At 38.9% G+C, this 20731-nt stretch overlaps 2 protein-coding genes across 2 annotated transcripts in view; one reads left to right on the top strand and one right to left on the bottom strand.

Moving 5' to 3' along the window:
- Positions 1-20731, bottom strand: part of LOC144016528 (uncharacterized) — a 106207-nt gene that overhangs the window by 63093 nt on the left and 22383 nt on the right. The gene's annotated exons all lie outside the window — the stretch shown is intronic.
- The window catches only part of kcnn1a (potassium intermediate/small conductance calcium-activated channel, subfamily N, member 1a), a 118152-nt gene continuing 109418 nt past the window's right edge, over positions 11998-20731 (top strand). Inside the window, exon 1 of the mRNA XM_077517698.1 lies at positions 11998-12266. The gene's annotated coding sequence lies outside the window, so the exon portion shown is untranslated. The remainder of the gene's footprint in view (positions 12267-20731) is intronic.

The raw sequence follows: 20731 nt of genomic DNA, 5'->3' as shown, positions 1-20731 counted from the left end.
CAAGCAGGGCTGGGTGATCACTTGATTTTATCAAAAGCAAACAACAGTATGACATGAACTTTCCACAGCTAAATTACGAGTACAAAAGTGAACTTTGTTTGGAAAAAAGACATTTTATTCGTGTCATGGTTAAGTGACATTTTTGCTGTTACATAGTCATCCCATAGGACATATTTTTGATAATTTATTGATGTCATTACAGGGTTTTTTTTTCTTTCAATGCATAAAAACAAAACAAAACTATAAGTCATAATCCCAGTTGGATGGTCTTTGTGAAATGTGGTGATTGTCAAGGGCAACCATATTTCTGACACTCAAAATCTGTTCATTTTTCCTCCTTATCTCTCCAAACAACAAAATTAGGAATTGTCGGACAACACTGGCTTAATCTAAACAACGTCCGCCAAGATGAAACTGACAACTTTCTGTGTGAATCGATGTGTGGCAAAAACTAAACGCCATGTTTGAAAACACGGAACACATTTCCATAATGCGTCTACTAGTACACACAAACACGCACACACGGAATCTCGCTCTCCTCTCGGCTTCGTCTCCTTCATTTTGGCATCCATCACTGTCTGCAGCAATGGACTGCGAAACAAATTTCTATCACTATACATTACAAGTTAAGAAAGGGAGCAGGGAATGTGTTATATATGCGGGGTTCGATTTTTATGTAGTGTCTATGGGCTCGTCCATCATTGTGCTGCTAGGCACCCTTGTGCACCGCGCCCCGATGAGATGTTATCTCGGCTCCGCCATCAATCACCGCACGCTTGCCCGAGCCCTACGCCCGACATGCGGGAGAGGACGTGTGACGTCCCGCCAAACACACCCTTGTTCCCCTCAGCCCATTTCGTGCCTCCGTAATGGTGACACCAACACTCATGGTCGTCCGTCATTTTAAAATGTCACATTTACTGTACAGCATTGAGTTGTAGTGTGATGCAGGCTCCCTCTTGTGGCATGTGAAAGTATCGCTGAATTAAATGGTCATACTTGTACAGTCCAGTGTTTTCATAGTGCAACTCTGAAAAAAATGACACTTTGTTACAATGTAAAGTAGTCAGTGTACTTTCTCCTCAAAATAACTCAATCAATCGTTATTTTTAAAGCACATTTCATACCTTAAAATGCAACTCAAGGTTGCTAAACAATTAAAACTTCCATAATACAATAAAAAGAAAAAACATCCTCCCCTTCCCAACATCCCCTCCCCCCAAAAAACAATGCACAACCAATAAATTGTAAATGACCAGTAACAAAAGACAGTACACCCCTAAGTGAAAATGGACAAATTATGCCCAAACCTTCAATATTTTGTGTGGCGGTGGCCACTATTATTTTCCAGCACAACCTGAAATCTCTTGGGCACGGAGTTGTGAAGTGTACTCACTTTTATGAGATACTCTAGATAGAAGTACAGATACTTGTGTAAAAAGAAAGAAAGAAAAAGAAAAGAAGATAAAAGTAGAAGTACCGATTGAAGTTCTGTATTTATTTATTTATTTATTTATTTATTTATTTATTTATACTTATTATTATTATTATTATTTTTAATTATGGACTTTTATTAGATTTATTTTATCAATGTAAATTGAGTTACAAATGAAATCTATTATTATTATTTATGTAAAAGTACAAAGATAGATACAAAATGTACTTACATTAAGTAAAACAGTTAAAATGATTGACAAAAAATGACTGCAAACAAAATATTTGTACTTTATTAACTTTCACATTGCTCATACTGAGAAGAAAAATAAACTTTTATGCTATCAAAACACTGCGATTGGCTGGCAACCAGTTCAGGGTGTACTCCGCCTACTGCCCGGAGCCAGCAGGGATAGCCTCCAGCACCCCTGTGACCTTTGTGAGGACCAAGCGGTTATGAAATGGAAGGATGGATGCTATCAAAACAACTGTAATGTTCTGAGGTTGGATCCCAAAAATGCAGACACAAATTAGATTTTACATGGTTACATCAGTTCAAAACAGACACTTGACCTCTACGGTCATGACCCAAGCATAACCCTTGCATGACCCTAGTCATGACAGTAAACATAACCCTTGCATGACCCTAGTCATGACAGCAAGTATAACCCTTGCATGACCCTACAGTAAACATAACCCTTGCATGACCCTAGTAATGACAGTAAACATAACCCTTGCATGACCCTAGTCGTGACAGCAAGTATAACCCTCGCATGAGCCTACAGTAAACATAACCCTTGCATGACCCTAGTCATGACAACACATTCCACCAAAATGCCAATTTCGCTAACAATATATATTAATATATTACAAAAAACATGTTTGCATTATGTATATTATTTTTCTGATTAGCCAGAGAATTCTGAAGTTTTTAGGTTGGCACAACACAGAATTGACCACAAATGCTTCTTGTAGACAACAAACAATTGTCTACAGTCAGGACATGCAAGTTTCCTTGCACAGATGCACAGGCTACTGCACCACTAATATTTTTCTTTCTCCTAACGTCAGGAGGATTATGAGTCGTCTTCGCCCTTCACACTCGGCAGAGAAAGTTGCTAACCTATCAGGGAACATTGGGGGAGGGAGGATGGGTGAAGGTGGAGAACTACTTAATTAGGCCAGATCCCTGTTCTCCACCAACATCGCCACCATCGCTATTCCCTTAGATCCCATCCACTTAATGTTCTGTGAAATCATATTCCACTCCCTAGGGGGGGTAGGAGAGAGAAATCAGAACAATAAAATGACACATTTTTAAAGCGCGGCAGCACCAGGGGGAAAATAGACTGTTAGTGACACATGGAGGATGCTGTGGACTGATGGATGGCAAGCATCTGTCTGGCCCATTACCAACAAACAACATCAGGCCCATCAAGTGAAGGGAAGAAGAAGATTCTACTCCAGCAGAGCGAAAGCTACTTGCTGTTATTTTGTGTCCAGTCAGACTTCTAACAATGTTACATCTTCTTTTCAAACTCTTTTTAAATAGCTACCCATGAGTGATGCAATACATAAAAGTCCCGACTAAGCGGTGTAATACGTAAAAATAATGTGACTAAAGTGTTCCATTCTGCACCGAAGCATTACAGTTTACATTTTTGACAGAACAGGCTTACTCAAATCTCTCTAACCATTTTTCACTGGTTATTGTAAAAAAAACAAAAAAACATCCAAACTTTCAATCTTAAGGGGACATAATGCCACACGGCTCCCGCAGTTTAGAATTCAAGAGCTTTAATCAATTTGTTCTCAAGCTATTTCAAACACTTTAAATTGACCTTTTTTGTCCTCTATTTTTTATTTTTTTTGTATTTGTTCGAAACAAATAAAGAACAAATCAAATCAAATCGATTAATAATGCAAAAAAATAACAGACGACGTGGGGACAGACCAATAGCATTGACTTATTGAAAAATATTAAATTGACCATATTTGGACATTCCCCTCTATTTTATTTTATTTTTGTTTTATGTCTGACAATTGGGTGACACAAAGTAGACTAGACCTGAGACCAGCTAAAAGCAGGTCTAATTTGTGGCGCAGGTCATGTCATGTCAATTTTGGTGGATTTGATTGAAGCACAGGCAATCAGATTCTGTGTTCCGCTGCTATGTAATATGTAAGTAAGTCTACGAAGAAATACAAAAGAAAGAAAACTCTACCTATGTGCACAGTTAGACTGTCTGACAGTATCTGTCGGACAGCGATGTAAACAACCCTTCACACCTCAGGACAATATTGTGTCTTCAGTTAACCTAACCTGCATGTTTAAGAATCTGGACGAAAGCTGGAGTATACCCGAGAAACCCTACGAAACCATGTTAACTCAATACAGGAAGGCTGGATTTGACACTTTTATATGCACATTTCATCCAAATCTTATGTAGTAAAAATGCCAATACAATAAGCTGTGGTTCTTGACTCTAAAATGTGGCAAATATTCAATCGTACTAATTGCAGTCAAGACTCCATTATTTTACTGAAATACAAAGAAAGCTAAAAACAAATTGTCATCGTGCTGGGCAAAAGGTTAAAAGCGCGGGCCTCCATTAAGGATTATTAAACTGACGTCATCTGTGAGTAAGAGCTGCACCCTCCGACATGCAATGAAATTTGTGCGATGAGTACAAATGACAACTGTACTGAATTGATTCCTTAATCAGGACTGTTACTGTGTCAGTGTTTCCTTTGTAATTCCTTTTCATTTGGCCTCGTAAAGTTTGCACTTGCTTTTCCTGATGGTCACTTCAATTGCGTTTTGATTGTCCAAAGCTGGAGTCAGCAGGTTTGAGGAGCAGCAAGCAAGTAGCGAAATACCGGTAGACTTTTACAAACGTGGAGCATGTAGGTCAGAGGAGTCCAACTCAAGGCTAAGGGGCAAGTTCTAGCCCGCCACATAATTTTTTTTTTTTATTATTATTTTTTTTTTGTGGCGCACCAAAGAAAAAAGTGTCAGTTTCTTTCTAGACGGTTTTATTTTTCCATTTAAAAAAATAAATAAATAAAATGAAATAAAATAAAAACCTTTACATTATACAGCTATTATGCCTACTGCCATTTTTGTTTATTACTAAATTACTAAAATAAATTGATTTAAAAATTTTAACATTTAAAAGTTTCGAACACCTTAATCAAAGGTATGGGGGAAAACAAAAAGTTTTGAGCCTGAATTTAAAAGCATTTTACACTCGGGACTGACTTCACTTCTCTTGGCAGCTCAATCTATTTGAATGCAGCATATTAGCTAAATCAATCAATCAATCAACTTTATTTATATAGCACCTTTCATACATTTAAAATGCAACTCAAAGTGCTGGACATCCATAATACAATAAAATAAAAGAAAGAAAAATATTGTGTGCTATGAGTACATAAACATGATACCATATGCTAGATTGGATTAAATTCTTTCATTAGAAAATGTGATTCTACCTTATTCCGTTCTTTCGTAATCACCATTTGAAAATAGATAATTTGAGTGAAACCAAGCAAAAATGGAAAGAAAAAAAAAAGCTTTTTGTCAAAAGACATTTTCTGCAAAACAGTGACTTCGACACTAATATTTTTTTGTTTTTGTGACGCTCTGTGTATTAGATTTAATGTGACAAACGCTTTATTTACGTCATCCTTGAAAACGTTCTATTTCCTACGATCTACCATGTAATTCATGTAATTCCATGCACAGATGCCCATTAAAAAGAGATACAATGCTGCCATCTGCTGGCCATAGTTTGTGGGTCTTTTTTTTTATTTTTTCGCCCCATTCACAAAGCGGCGCTGTACAAGATGTTGTTCTGCCCAGTGACAAAAAACAAAACAAAAAAAACAAAACAAAAAAAACATAGTTGACGTGATTTGACGTTATTGGCGGTACTCGGTGGGCGTGTCCTTAACGTCAATTGCCGTTTTTGGCAGGAAAAGAGTTAATGTAACTATGTGATTAAGGGGATCTGGCATTACAGTAATAACAGTCCTCTGAGGGAAACCGTAACTAGTTTGACAACCCTCACGTGTACAGACGTGATCGAGAAAGGTGGAGGAAGACCAAAAAAAAAAAAAAAAAAAAAAGCCGGAACAAAATACAGCACACGTGGAATACAAATAAAGCAAAGAGCTGCTTAGAAGCCGACAGACATACTCAGGGCAGAAAGTGGATCATTGCACCTGCAGCCTGTCAACATCTCGAGGACACTTTGGCTCTAAGTAGAAGCTAAACGTAATCCCGCCCGGCCAACGGGGCCCTCAAGAGCAAAGAGAGTGGCACCAAGGAGGAGTCGGAGAGACGAGGAGGTGGAGGAGGAGGAGGAGGCGGTGGTGGTGGTCTGGCCTTTTCCAAAGAGAGAGAGAAACGAGATAGCATCTGGATTTTTTCATTAGGACACAAGGCAGCATTATCAGCCAGAACATCCGAATTTCGCCCATCCACCGCGCTCCTTCTATCACTGCTCTGCAATCATTTCTAATGCACTCTGTCTCCCTGCGCGCCCTCTACCTAGCGAGCCCCCCGCCCGCCCGCCTCGCGCCACTGTCTCCCACTCAATCAGACAAGCCTGTTTGTGTCCTTCCCCGCATCAGACTCCTCCTTTGTTTGCATTTTTTATCTTTTGCACTCCAAAGCCTTTCTCTTTAGTCCCCTGCCATACACCAACGTTTTGGATGAGAAACTAATTAACTAGTGTGTTTAGAACAACCTTTGTAAAATGTTGTTGTTTTATCTTCTATATAGGTCAAACACTTCCATTGTGAAAACGTGATCATTTTTTCGTGAGTGGACCTTCCCCAGAAGCGAGTGATAATAATGGCGATGAAACAGAACTTTATTTACAAGGAGACAAGTTCATATACGCTCGGACGAATTATTTTACTCCAAGGAAAGGTAACTGTGGCCAAAAAAAAGCAGTGCTCACCCAGCAGCTGTCATAATTGATAACCAAGTACAAATTTTTATGTAAAATGACCACAAAATCATGAACATTGGATATAAGAAGTCTACACACCCTCTTTAAAAAAAAGACCTAAGTACATGTTTAAAGAGATACTTCACTTATTTAGCCCATTATAGCAATAAAAAGTTAATTTTTGTCTATAATTAATTTGATACTTTCATTATTTTTCACATACAATTAGTACTTTTAAAAACACATTTTGCAACTTGCTGTCGACTGAAAATGACATCACAAGGGCTCACGTAACCAATCACATATCACCTGTTTTCTAGGTTTGGTCATGTGACATTCACAAGCTGAGCTGTGATTGGTGACCTGAGCCCTTGTGATGTCATTTTCAATCGACAGCAAGTTGCAAAATGTGTTTTTAAAGGTACTAATTGTATGTGAAAAATGGTGAAAGTATCAAATTAATTATAGACAAAATATTTATGTTTGACTGCCAAAAATGGCTAAATAATAAGGTATCCCTAAAAAAATTATTTTATATATATATATATATATATATATATATATATATATATATATATATATATATATATATATATATATATATATATATATATATATATATATATGTATATATGTATAGTTCTCAGGTGTTTTAATGGCAAGTCTGTGACATGCTCATGTTAAATACTGACATTTCTTGTCTTGCTGAAATCAGCCTGTTTGAGAAGGCATATCAAGTTATTATATTTGTATAGAAGAAATGAAAAACTCAATTTTTCATGAATTTCCAATTTTATTTTTTTTTGTCACATTAAAAATGTGTGATTTCTTCTTTCTGTCATTTATTTGTCTGCTGCAACATTTCAGGTGGTATCACTTATCAGATGTATGAAATCACATCCCCTAACCCAGCACCAATTAATTAATGTTACCATTTACGGAACATCAATGTTAATAATATGCTATATTCCTTCTGTGGCACACAAGTCACAGATTCGAATTGGATTTTTTTATTTGGAAGGGAATTTGTGATGCCCCATACCTCCGTTTTTGTTACGCCTGGGCCTCCCCCTCCCGCCGTGTGACCTGCGGGTGACGGGGAAACCTGCCATCCATGCACCCGGAAACCCTTGACGCCAACACGGCAGCCGGAGCTAAAAATAGCCTGCCAGTGATAAATAATAAAACTGCTCCCTGCAAGCCAAGCATCCCTCCACTTAGCTCCCCATTTCAGATTTACAGCTTCATTTTGGGACCTTTCGCTGGCTATCGAAGAGGGACTTTGAATTGAAAAGACGACAGACATCCTAAAACAAACAAAGGAGACATTAAGACTCATTTTTACAGACTGGTTTTTGTGTGATGTCCTCTTCAGCCCTCCTGGTCTCAGTCAAGGTTGCTTGCTTGTTGTTGGTTCCTCAATTGCTTTTATATGTTAGACCTGATGACAGTTAGCTAGCACATAACATAGACATGCTAACGAATAGCCTTCACGTGACATCGTTGTAAAACAAACAGTGCAGCAACGTATATGTTGTAGACAATAGGCATGGGCCGATACTCGCTTCTGACTGTGTGATAACTGTGAGCCAAAATATCGTGGCATCGCTGTATTAAAATTACAGCTCTAATATGACCTTTTTGGACATATTTGGGTAAATAACCCCTTCACTGACCATAATCTATTTTATAAAAAACAAAAATAAAATATTTAGTACAGAAGAAACATGCATCAAGTTAAGTTTAAATAAATGAATGAATGAATGAATAAATAAATAAATGTCAACATTTTTTGTTCGTCTCTGTGTGCCCTGTGATTGGCTGGCAACCAGTTCAGGGCGCCCCCCGCCGAGTACCCAAAGCCAGCTGAGATAGGCTCCAGCACCCCCCGCAACCCTTGTGAGGAAGAAAAAAATAATAATTTTGTCTGCTTAAATCTTAGTAACTTACATTGTCCCATCACTTGTGAGCTATTTTTAGAAAACACTCGTGGGCTACTCATATTGTCCTTGAGGCAAACCAGTACCTGCTGGCAATTTGTTATTTGGATTTTTTTTTTTTTTTTTTTTGTTAAAGCAGCTATATGGAAGATTTAAAATTTCAAATCGCTACTGCCACCTGTGGCCGAAAACTGCACGTTCGTACACGCTGCGTGCACTCGTACGTGCGCGACATCATTACTGAAGACACTTCAGATCCATTTAACTATGTTTTCAGAGGCATTTTCAGAGGTAAGAAGTTTTATAATGTTATACAAAGCTGGCCACTTCACGGAATGAGACTCTCGATCCCCACTAAACAATTGATGTCCACGGGACGTGCAGATCATATTGCTTTAGTCGGTCTAAGTCCAGTCCTGTGCTGTACTCCAAAACGATGTGCAAATTACGTCAATTAATTGGACCTCATTCCGATGTTAATATGCAGTTACATATTGTAGTCATCCCGCTCGACGGACGTCAACCTGATTCTAGTCATTATTAGTGTATGTCGCCCCCAGGCTAGCGTCATTGTGCGTTAGCCGAAAGGTTGGCTGTCATTTATGGAAATTGACGATTGTGAAAAACATATAGACCCATTCACTACTTAGTGTGATATGGCCGTGAATGTTATCGCCATTCAGTAGTACCGTTCACATTCCGTTAGCATAATGTAGCTACAATAGGCTGTTTTCACGGAGGAAAATAAGGCAACATTTAGCCTGATTCTTCATAAAGTCATTCTGTTCTATTACATTCAACTTTGCCGCCCCTTTCACGCTAAATGTTGCCGTCCACCTCACTTTCACCCCAATAGTTACGACCGAGAAGTGATCGATCTTGAGGTTACTGCTATTTGAAAACAACACATTTTCTTCTAAATGTCAAGATACTCGCTTCTTACCTTTTGGAGTAGAAAGAAAGCCAGCTGTGAATCACTTTTCTAATCCAAGTCCGATCTCAACGCTCTCCACCGCTGAAATGTCAAACCAATGTTCACTCTCGTTCTCGGCGTCGGTCACTATCAAGTTGAGATTGTTTTCGTTTTTTTACCCTTCCGTGGAGTAACTGCCGGTGTCTGGGACACGCTAGATGCAGATGGTGGTCTCTTTTAGACTCCATTGCAGCGAAACGCTGTACTAGTTCCAACTTCGCGACTACAGGAAACAATGAACGAGAAAGCGCATGACCTCACAACCGCAGACAGAGGGCGGGAAATTCGAACGAATCGGACCCGATGATTCCTGAAAAATATTGGCCAGAGGCTTGTAGGAGTACCCATTGTGAACAGCGAAGATGTTGAAATAAATGGTCAAATAAAAAGGCTATTGTTAAGATATTTTGGAGGGAAATCCTCCATTTTGTAACTTTAAGGACAATGCACATTAATCAGAGCAAAATGGCATCTGTGTTTTTAGTCTCTTGTCTTGCTCCCGCTTTTCTCTCCTCCGTTACACGGCGAGGAGGGAAAAAAAATTAATTGGAGGCTCATTTACTGAACTCTGAAAGCAGCCAGTCAAACCTCGATTTTCGAATGCTTCTGTTCTCGACTAAATCGGTTTTCGACCAGAAAATTTCAGAATTTTATGTCTCAGAACTCGTCCAAAAAATCGGCTCTCGACCAAACTGAAAAAAGCTGGACGTAGCTGAACGCGACTCACTCTGGAGACGAGCTAACTCGAATGCCCAGGATGCTTCCTCCGTAGCACATTCGTGTTCAAAGTCCGTTCAGAGTAGACCTGTTCATTGTTATTTATGCAAATCTGTCTTTTTTTTTAACTTTTGCATCATGTATTAGCCCCTAATCATGGGTTCAAAGAAAGCAAGTGCATTTTTTTTTTTTTTCCATCATTTTAGATAGGATATCTTATAAAACAGTGTGCATTTCTACCCTTTTCTATTTATGGTAAACAGTATACAGTGCAGTTTATGGTGTAAAATAGTAAAAAAAAAAAAAAAAAACTTGGAAAAAGTTTTTTTAGACTTGGAACGGATTCAAATTATTTACATTAATTATAATGGGAAAAATTGTTTCGGATTTCGAACAATTCGCTTTTCGAACAGCCTTCTGGAACGGATTATATTCGAAAACCGAAGTTTGACTGTAGTGCCTTACTTTAGATGCACAAAGAAAAGAAGAGCTCATTATCGGTGACAGCCACTATTAGCAGGTATTAAAATTAGTGTTGTTCCAATACTGATACTGGTATCGGCAGAGGTGCCGATACTGCATAAAATCAGTGGTATCGGTATCAGTGACTACTCACAAGTAAGTAAGTATGCCGATACCATTAATTCCAATGCTAATATAGGATTTTGGATGCAGCATCTTGTGACTTGCTTATGCACGACATTCACTGATATATGACATGTTCACTGCATGCCGATCTAAGATATCCTATTGGCCCTTGAATGCTCTGAACCAATGGCAGGACAGCTTTTTCATGTTGAGGAAAAAAAATCTTAAGTATCGGTATGGTATCGGTATCGGCCGATACTGCAAAGCTGGGTATCGGTATCGGTATCGGGAGCCAAAAAACGGTATCGCAACAACACTAATTAAAAACACGGTAAACAATCAAACCAGAAATCGGCCCAAGCGTAATAGATGGACATTTTAAAAAATAATACTCATACTTAAAGAGATGTATTCTTTATCCTTTGCGAAAAATAACTAATTACATAAACTTATCGGGGTACTTACAGTGGTTGTAAGACTTTTTTTGTTGGTGTCTGCATGACTGCATTATACTGCCCCCGGTGGCCAAATTACACACATTAAGGAGCCAAAACAAATGAATCATGATGCACATTCTATCTAATTCTGATATTGTTCTGTTTTTATTAAATAAAATATTGTATGTTTGAATATCGTCATGGGAAGAAATTCAAACCTCCAGGCACACTCTACTGAGATTGTCACCAGTTTATGGGCGTTAACATGCATTGTAAAAAATGTCTACATGCGTCATTTCATCGACAATTTAAAAAAGCATTAACGCCTGCACATGTGCACATTTGATCAAATCTCGCAGGGGAAAAGGACGCATAGGACGAATCTAATTCCACATTCATCCCTTTCCTTTGCATTATTATTATTATTATTCTCCCAGCATAGCATTATTCTCAAAATTAAATTACAGCTGGTGGAAAGAAAGCGCGAAGCCTTTCACTGTTTCTTGCCTGGTCACGATTCAAAGGTTTCACAGTTGGCCATGTGTGTGCGCATGTGTGCGCGAGTGAGCGTGTGCTGCAGATGAAGTCGGCATGGGAACCCCCTCCTCTCCCCTCCATCTCGTCTTCCTCATTTTCCACCCCACGGCTGCTCCTCTCCTCCTCCTCGTCTATTTTTCTTCCCCACCCACGCACGCACGGCTCACCACCAGTCTAAAAATAGCATCAGGGATCCCCGCATCAATTCAGGAGGAGGAGGGGGAGCGAGGATGGGGACGTCAGCACACACAAGGTCATAACCCCCCCTCCCATCTAGTAACCCCCACAATCCATTGGCTGCTTTTCTTGATTTGTCACAGCTTTTTATCCTCGGGAGAGACTCACGCCGTCCGCAGACTTCACGTCATCGTCCTCAACTAGTAAAAGTCTAAAAATCAAATCAATCGACTGTAAATCATATTAAACGCCCTCCTAGAATGATTTCATCGCCAAGCAAAAGATTTTCACAGGCAAGACGTGTGTGACTGTGCAGATCGGGTGCACTAACAGGTGGAGAACAGAAGGCAGTCGCTCTCGGTTTGCAACCATAAGACGGGGAAATACTGCGCGTGGATACGCCACGAGAACAGAAGCCGCCTCTGCTCTTATCGGAGACTGCTGATTTTTTTTATTTCTCCCAGAGAGAGAGAGAGAATGTACAACATCCAGCTCACAGAAGGTACGTCCGTTCTTTTTACCTTATACTCCTGCAGCTAATATTGATTTTTTATTTTTTTTTTAAAGCCGACTACATTTGCATTTAAACGCTCACCAGCACCAGTGCGTGAATTTTGGATTAATTTTACAATCCTGTGAACTGAGTGAGAGTCGATATTTGAGCCGTTTGGACAAAAAGAAATACATTTTGATTGTCTCATCATGAATGGTTTGATTGTCATGTTTGTCATCTGAGAGGTGCGCGTGCTGAAATTTGGGCCAGGGTGCAACATTTTAGACGCCGCTCTCACGAGTGGCATGTTGTGCTTTATTACAAATATGTATTCTTCTCCTCCCCCGAAAAATCCACACTCCCCCAGTATTAATTTTACAGTATGTTTATTATTGTGATTGGTTAGAGGGCTATAGAAGTGTGTGCGCTGACATTTGGGTCTGGAAACAAGTAAGAATGGCTTACTTGGTTTTGTGTGCACTGTATTGATCTCCATTTACAGTGGTACCTCTTCTTACGAAATTAATTGGTTCTGGAAGAAAGTTCTTGAGTAGAAAATTTTGTAAGTAGAGACGCATTTTCCATGTAAATGCCCTAATCCGTTCCAAGCCTCCCAAAATTCAGACATAAATGTTTTATAAAGCATAAAAATGCATCAAAACATGTAACAAATACATGTTGCAATTAGATTATTGCACAATAAATGAGAGTTGTGCATAATGTAAAAAACAAAGAATAAAAATGATGGTCATTTACCTTTTTAACTGCTGTCCTCATCGTTTTTTGCCCTCTTTGGTTCATGTCCTCCTCTCTCAGTGGTGTTTTTTTTTTTTTTTTCTTGCCTGGTGTTTTGTAAAGAACTGATCCAAGGATGTTTGCTTTTTTTTTTTTTTTTAAACAATCCTTTGGAAATGTCCAAGGCAAACATCATCTTAGTGAGCAAACGCCCGACTGGTGAACACTTTTTCTGGTCAATTCTTACTAATTCTGAAACTTCATGGAAACTTCCGGTATGGCGAGGCATCTTTTTCAAAAAAAAAAAGGTCCGTCTCCTCGCAATTAAAAACTTACTGTGCCTTCATCAATCACCAACTGTTTGATTTTTTGCACAAATTCGTCGTCCGTTAGTTCATACATTTACGAACACATCGGAACACTTCATGGGCCGCGGGATGAATGATGAGGACGCTGTATAGACATCGATCTAGTATACGCTCATACCTATGGCAGAGGTTCCTCTTAGCCAATGGGATGCCAGAACGATGCACAAACACCAATCTAGTATTTACGCTCATAGGTACCTATGGTAGGAAATAGCCTTAGTCGAAAGTATGCTGCGTTCGGTAATGTATTTTTACCTTTCGGATCTAGAAATTTCTTCCGTAACAAGAGGTAATATTTTCCCATTGAGGGGTTTCGTAACTCGAAAATTTCGTATGAAGAGACGTTCGTAAGTAGAGGTTCCACTGTAATTGTTGAGCACCTTGCGTTGCATCTTAATGTATGAAAGGTGCTATATAAATGAAGTTTGATTTGTGCATTCTTTTTGACAATTTAGCTCACAAGTGTGCGCTGTGTGTTGCTGTTTTCTTCCACCGCTAGTACCACTTTTGGTCAACCACTATGGATTATTTTCATGACAGGTGTAAATCTCTGTGCAGAGGCAGGTTAGACCCGATGTTGGTAATGGCAAAATGGGAGCGGTATGGGAGTGGGAGTCATTGTGACTCCAACAACAGGACGGGACAAGATTTATTATTATTATTATTATTATTTTTACTTTGTTCGGGACTGGGACAGGACAGGATTTTGGGGCAGGAATGAAAATCCACTCTCCAGTGTCTCCCTCTACTGTGAAGTGGGCACTTGGAGACTGCCCTGCGCTGGTGTTAGACATGTTTTGAGAAGGTGTAAGGTTTAGATTGAATTTCTTCCACCAAATTATAACTCCGCCAGGCGCACTCCTTCTGCTGCGCCAGCCCGCCAAGCCTGGCAGAGACCGGTCTGCCAAAGTGTCAAACATGCGCAGCCATCCAGGTACTCATATGAAAATCAGGATATGCCTGTATTTGCGCCACAGTGCAGATGCGCTGTAGAGCCAAAGCAAAGCCATTGGACTTTAACTCATTCACTCCCAGCCATTTTCACAGAAGCAATCCCGTTCGCTCCCGGCTGTTTTACTGGATTTTGACTGATTTTGCAAGGCCCACAAAATATTGTGTTCCATTTCTATAAAAACATGGAATCTATCAAAAGAAAGATTAAAGTCTCTTCTTTCATCAGGAAAAAAAAAAGTATTTTTCTATCTGTTTCTGTTTTGCAGAAATTAGCATTAGAAGAGAGCTAAGTTTCATCAGTTTTCACAAATCTATTTAAAATTGTAAGTAATTGAGCTTTTTTTCTACATGGCCCTGGTTGATCTCCTTTGCTCTGCTGCCACCGGCTGGCCGTTTGTGTAATAACTACCATTTCTGCAACCGTTCTTTGCAGTTGAGAGGCTGCATCAAAGCCTTCTGTATGCTCTAGCATAAAAAAAATAAAAAATAAAAAAACAAACGTATAAATACGTCTTTTTGACACTTAGAACATTAAAAAAAACGTATTTACACGTTATTGGGAGCAAATGAGTTAAGATGGATATCCTTAATTTGGAATAATTCAAAGCTACACCAAATAGCTTTCTATAAAGCCTTTGTGAATTTATTCATGATGAAAGGCTTAAGGTCGATTTACTTGTATGGCCTTTGATCCCAGGAGGAAGACAATTCAGCGTAAAAGCAAGTAAAACGAATGTGTCTTGGTATTTTATTTTTATTTTTTTTAAACGGCTGGGACAATTTTGGAACACGAGTACAGGATGTGTGAAAATCACCTACAGAGTAAATTCTGTAGAGCGAATTTTACTCTAAAGTGGGATCAAATACAAATACAATTTACATACATATTCCTTCGTGAGAAAACGAAGTAAATAAGACAATAAGGAAATTTAAACAGCCAAACAGCTTTTTTGTAAATATGTGGGGGGGGGGGGAGGCATTTCAGAGTTGATGAAGAAACAAACAGAGAGCTTGTTGTACCAAAGCACATCAGCACAAAGGTTAGTGCCATTATGTTCTTCTGTCCCCCGACAAGTGTGCAATCCCCTCGAGCCATTATGTCACCTCCACTACCCAAACTCCCAGCAGACTCTCACTGCATGGAGGACAAGCCTCAACACTTGTATACAGTCAATTCTGTAGCGTAAATTTGACTCTATTAGAGTAAAATTCTGTGCTAGATAAGGACCAAATAGACTCAGTTTTAGAGTAAACTAAGGTTTACACTAAGGGTGTGCTCAAAGAATCGATATGGCAATATATCGTTGCGGGCCTCATTACAATACACGTATCGATACGCAGGTATCAGAATCGATATTGCTCGTTATAGTTAACGTTTGCAGCTTGCATTGTACCTAAAAAATAAAAACCAGCAGCGTCTTTGAAATTAATTGCCTTCAATTAATACAAAAATAGCTCACCAGTGATCGGACACTGTGTCTTGCTAAGAAAAATTAAAGCAGAGGAAGAATATCAATATTTATTTACTTATAAACTTAACATGGCACCTGTCTTAATGTACCAATTTTCGCATATTTTGTTTAAAAATGAAATAGAATGTGTTGCATGAAAAAATGCTGTTATTTCCCCAAATATTTCAAATAAGCACATTTTAGAGCTGTAATTTTAGTACTTTGATATTTTTGCTCATATCGGCTCATGCATATTAATACATTTTCCCGGTGTGTCTGTGAAAGCTGCTCCTTGCTCTGCAGTGCGTACACATTTAGACCAGGCATGCCGCTAGGTGGTAAACCAGAAGAGCTGCTAACAAAAATATATTTGTCAGTTAGCATAACAAACATATCCTTTTGGTCTACATATGACTGTTATTATAAAATGCAAGTAAATTAATGTAATAGATCAAGTATTGGGATACATATGTATCGCGATACGTATCGTATCGTGTCCCCTGTATCGTGATACGTATTGTATCGTGAGGTTGGCGGCAATACCCAACCCTAGTTTACACTAGGAAGAGAGTAAAAAAAAATAAAAAATAAACAAAAGTCACTCAAGGGTTGAGGAACGAACTCACGACCTTCGGCTTGGGACACTGCCACACTACCACTTGAGTTACACCCCTCCTACTGTTTGCTTTTCTCCAAGAGATCAAAGACTGTAATGATTTCCGGGTATACCGGATGGTGGATCCCAGAAATGCAGAGGCAAAAAGGGTTGGGTTAAGAAAGATTTATTTTGACACGGTGTGTGGAATACAACACAAAGCGCTGGACGAAGCTAGGAAGAAAAAGTTGCTTGTAAAACTGCAAGGAAAACCAAAGTAACAAAAACACACCCGAAGGCTATAAAACCGCACTACGAGAATAAACTACGGAGCAAAAAGGACTAATGTGAAGACTGGAATAAAGAAGTGAAACTAGAGACAGGAATTTGGAACTCGAGATCAGAATAAGGCACTTAGGCCCTGTTTACACGGAAGCGAAGCCGGCTTTGTTCCTCAAACAAATCTTGTACAGACAGAACCGTCTCAAGACATGCGAGTGCCCAAAAGATGACGGCAAAGACGTTTAACGGCTATAATAATTAGGGATAGACCGATTATCGGCTGGGCCGATTATCGGCGCCGATATTTAGCATTTTGAGAAATATCGGCATCGGCCATTTTGACGAATCATATGGCCGATAATAGATCCATTTTTTTTTTTAAGTGTTAACTTCAGGAAACTAATTTAAATGTAAATGTTTTAAAAAAGTTTTTATTTTCATTTTTGTCGACCCTGGGAACTCTCTGCACCTTCTGTTTTTGGTTGAAATTAAAACTGAGATAAGTAAAAATTTAATACTTTGGATATTTTTAAATTTTGGAAGACTTTTATTTCGTGTAGAAAAAAAAACCCTTAAAAAAATATTTTACTAACCCTAAAAGTTGCTCAATAAACATATGCTTTAAAAAAAAAAAAAAAAAAAAAAAAAAAAGATAAGAGCTGGAGTTTGTATTTTTTCCAAATTTTGATGTCCCTTTTTAGTGAAAATGAATATCGGCTCCAAATATCGGTTATCGGCATCCTTCACTACTAATAATTGGTATCGGTATCGGGCCCGAAAAAACCTTATCGGTCTATCTCTAATAATAATATATATGCCAAGTCTGGAGTGACGTTGTAGCGCTGACCCACAGTTAACGGAAAGCGTAGAAGAAGAATCAGCGAAGAAGACGAACCACTGATCTGACTAGCCGGTTTTGAAGCCGCGAGGCCGCCATATTGCTCCTCCCAAGAAACGTCTATCGGCATTCGATCCGAAACATTTACAGTATCGAAATTAGAGAACATTCGCGACAGTACTTAGTAGAAACAACAGGGGTCCATCAACTGAGCGATAAAAGAAAAGAATCGCGAGATGGGAGGTGTAAGATGGCTGCCCTGTCGCTTCAACGGCTTGCACGGGAGTGTATGGGCTATCGGCTATCCAGTAATATATACAGATCAGTGAGACAAACACAACACAGTTGAAGTGACAATGCCGGGTGATTTTAGTATAACATCACGCAAAACATTTTTGCTGTAAAAGCATAAATAAGCTAAGCAGGTTGCGCAAAACGAGGAAGACGCGGCTATCCGCCATTGTTGTTGACAGACTTGCGCTTCGTGCACAGTCACGGGAGAAGTAGAATTTAGTGATGTGCTTCTCGGGTCGAATCCCTGAAGCGTGTGCCGAGTAATGCAGATGAGTGGTTCATGAACGGCGTGTCAATGCGTGTGTTGATGACGTACGTGGTGACGTTTGAAGCCCCACGAAGCAGGTGTACCACGTGACTGATTCAGGAAATGATTCGCTAGGTTTGAGTGTAGTTCGAAATAAAAGCGGCAAAGAAACGCTACGGATTCCCCTCCACTTTTTGTGTTTTCGGGTCCCTTATTGCGCTACTTTTTTTGCTTTTGGCATTCGATTTGACGAGCCTCTTTTTGCGATGGAACCAGCAAGAAAGAGATTTTCCCTTGTTTAGGAGCACTTTGAGCAGATCTCACCTCAGAAGGTGATGCACTGCAATTACGGTACTATTTTAACAGATTCCAATAATAAAATAAAATAAAATGTGACAACACATAAAATTCACATTTTTCTGTTCACAGTTGAAAGTCCCCTTCAGTACTGGGAATCACAGAAATATACGCGTCCAATTCTATACAAACTTGCTATCTCATATCGATGCACCCCTGCTTCATCAGTACCATGTGAAAGAGTTTTTTCCCAAAGCAGGTGAAATTCTCTGCAAAAAAAAGAAACCGCCTGAGTCCAAAAACTTCGGAAAAAAATAGTTTTTAAATAAAAATGAATAAGCACTTTATTTTACCTCCTTATTTCACATTTTCACTTGTTGCATAAGCACAAACATAGACAAAGTAACACAGAACAATTCATGTTAAAACACTCTTCAAATATATATTCTTTTGTATTTAGAGCATGATTTACACCATTTTATTGCATGCACCAAGCATGTTATACATTTTTCTGTCCACGTGATGGCGTAGTCGAGGAAATGAATCATCTTGAAGCCCCTACGTGTGTGTGAAGCATTTCACTGCAGGGCTTCACTGCTTTACGGGGCTTCATTTTGCCATCACTAGTAGCATTCCTGCTATGGCGTCCACATTGGAACGTACGGGGCGCGTTTTGAAATCTTTCCACCGTGGAGCCCCGTTTCAACAATGATTGGTTTCAAGCTCTGAAACCGAGCTGCTGTGTGGACAAAGTGCCTAAATGGTAAGAAACTTGCGCGGATACATTGAAACGAGCTTTTGTGTGACTTTAAGGATGTTTTGCAGAAATTAGCATTAGAAGAGAGCTAAGTTTCATCAGTTTTAACAAATCTATTTAAAATTGTAAGTAATTGAGCTTTTTTTCTACATGGCCCTGGTTGATCTCCTTTGCTCTGCTGCCACCTGCTGGCCGTTTGTGTAATAACTACCATTTCTGCAACCGTTCTTTGCAGTTGAGAGGCTGCATCAAAGCCTTCTGTATGCTCTAGCATAAAAAAAAAATAAAAAAAATAAAAAAACAAACGTATAAATACGTCTTTGGGACACTTAGAACATAAAAAAAACGTTGGAATTTAGCAAGGTCAATACTCCGACAAAGAGTGTCGGCAGTTCCTGTCCTTATATTGCGTTGATTGGCAATGGGAATCAGGTGCGACGCAGGAGGACACGCCCCTCTGCTCAATCAGAGACTAAAAACAAAAACAAAACAAAACACACCGCACTGAGAGCACAGCCATGACTAAAACTTCGTTTTTGGTCTCTTGGATTGGATGATTCGAAATCATGGAATCAGCTGCAGCTGACATGCGCAATTATACTGACAGAAAGTAGGTGCTGCGTGGCTCAGGGAGTAGATCGGTTGTCTCCCCAAGCTGATGGTCGTGAGTTCGTTCCTACCTCAAGTCACTTTTATTTTTTACAGTTCTTTATTTGACTCTCTTCCACGTGTAAATATTACTCTAAAATGGAATCTACTTGGTCCTTATCTTTGTCAAATTGACTCTACAGAATTTACTGTGTACACAATCTACTGTGTACTGTTGGGAATTACGGTTGGGAACCTCACGATACGATATGCGATACAAGGCTCACAATAACGATTATATCACAATATGACGATACTGTGATTATTGATATATTGGTCAGGTAATAAATCCGCGATAATCTACGATAAAACTACTCAAGACATAAACTGATGTTTTTTTCAATGAGAAAATCGTTTATTTTTGTACCATCACCAAAACACAAAATTGGTGTCTTCTTCACAGTAAGTAATTTAGTGCATTTTTTTAAACAAATACAAATGTCTTCTTAACAGAGACAACTTTCTGTGAAAAAAAGTATCTTTCTTAAACACTATTGTGAAGTTTGAAGTTTATTGAACATGTAAACATAACATATAAACATAAACAAATAGCAATTGTCATGCAACATGTCAGTCAGTTATATAGTTGATTGATTCATTTTATAAACTATGACAAATTTTCTGTGTAACATTATAAAAGTAAATAAATAAATAAATAAATAAATTGCTTAAATATTAAATCAACATTATACCTCAGAAATTGTGTTGTGTGTGTCAAAAAGTCGAAACAGAATATGTTTTACAACTTTAAAATTAAAGATATAATCCACATTTTCCACAGAAACATATGCAAAACTTAGTTGATGGACAGATAAACGTCTTCCACAAGTAAAAGTAACGTCCTGAGTCTTCTTCGCCTGAAGACTTCCGTCCATTTCCCCGCCACTCTTATGAGGTGCTCCCCCTAGCGGCCCCGCCAAGTAATTGCTCAATAAGTAATAGGGGTGTGAATTGCCTAGTACCTGACGATTCGATTCGTATCACAATTCACAGGTCACGATTCGATTC

The sequence above is a fragment of the Festucalex cinctus genome, chromosome 1 (genome assembly GCF_051991245.1).
Source record: "Festucalex cinctus isolate MCC-2025b chromosome 1, RoL_Fcin_1.0, whole genome shotgun sequence".
Taxonomy (NCBI): domain Eukaryota; kingdom Metazoa; phylum Chordata; class Actinopteri; order Syngnathiformes; family Syngnathidae; genus Festucalex; species Festucalex cinctus.
Note: the sequence above shows the minus strand (reverse complement) of the source record. Positions and strands in the feature narration are given on the sequence as shown.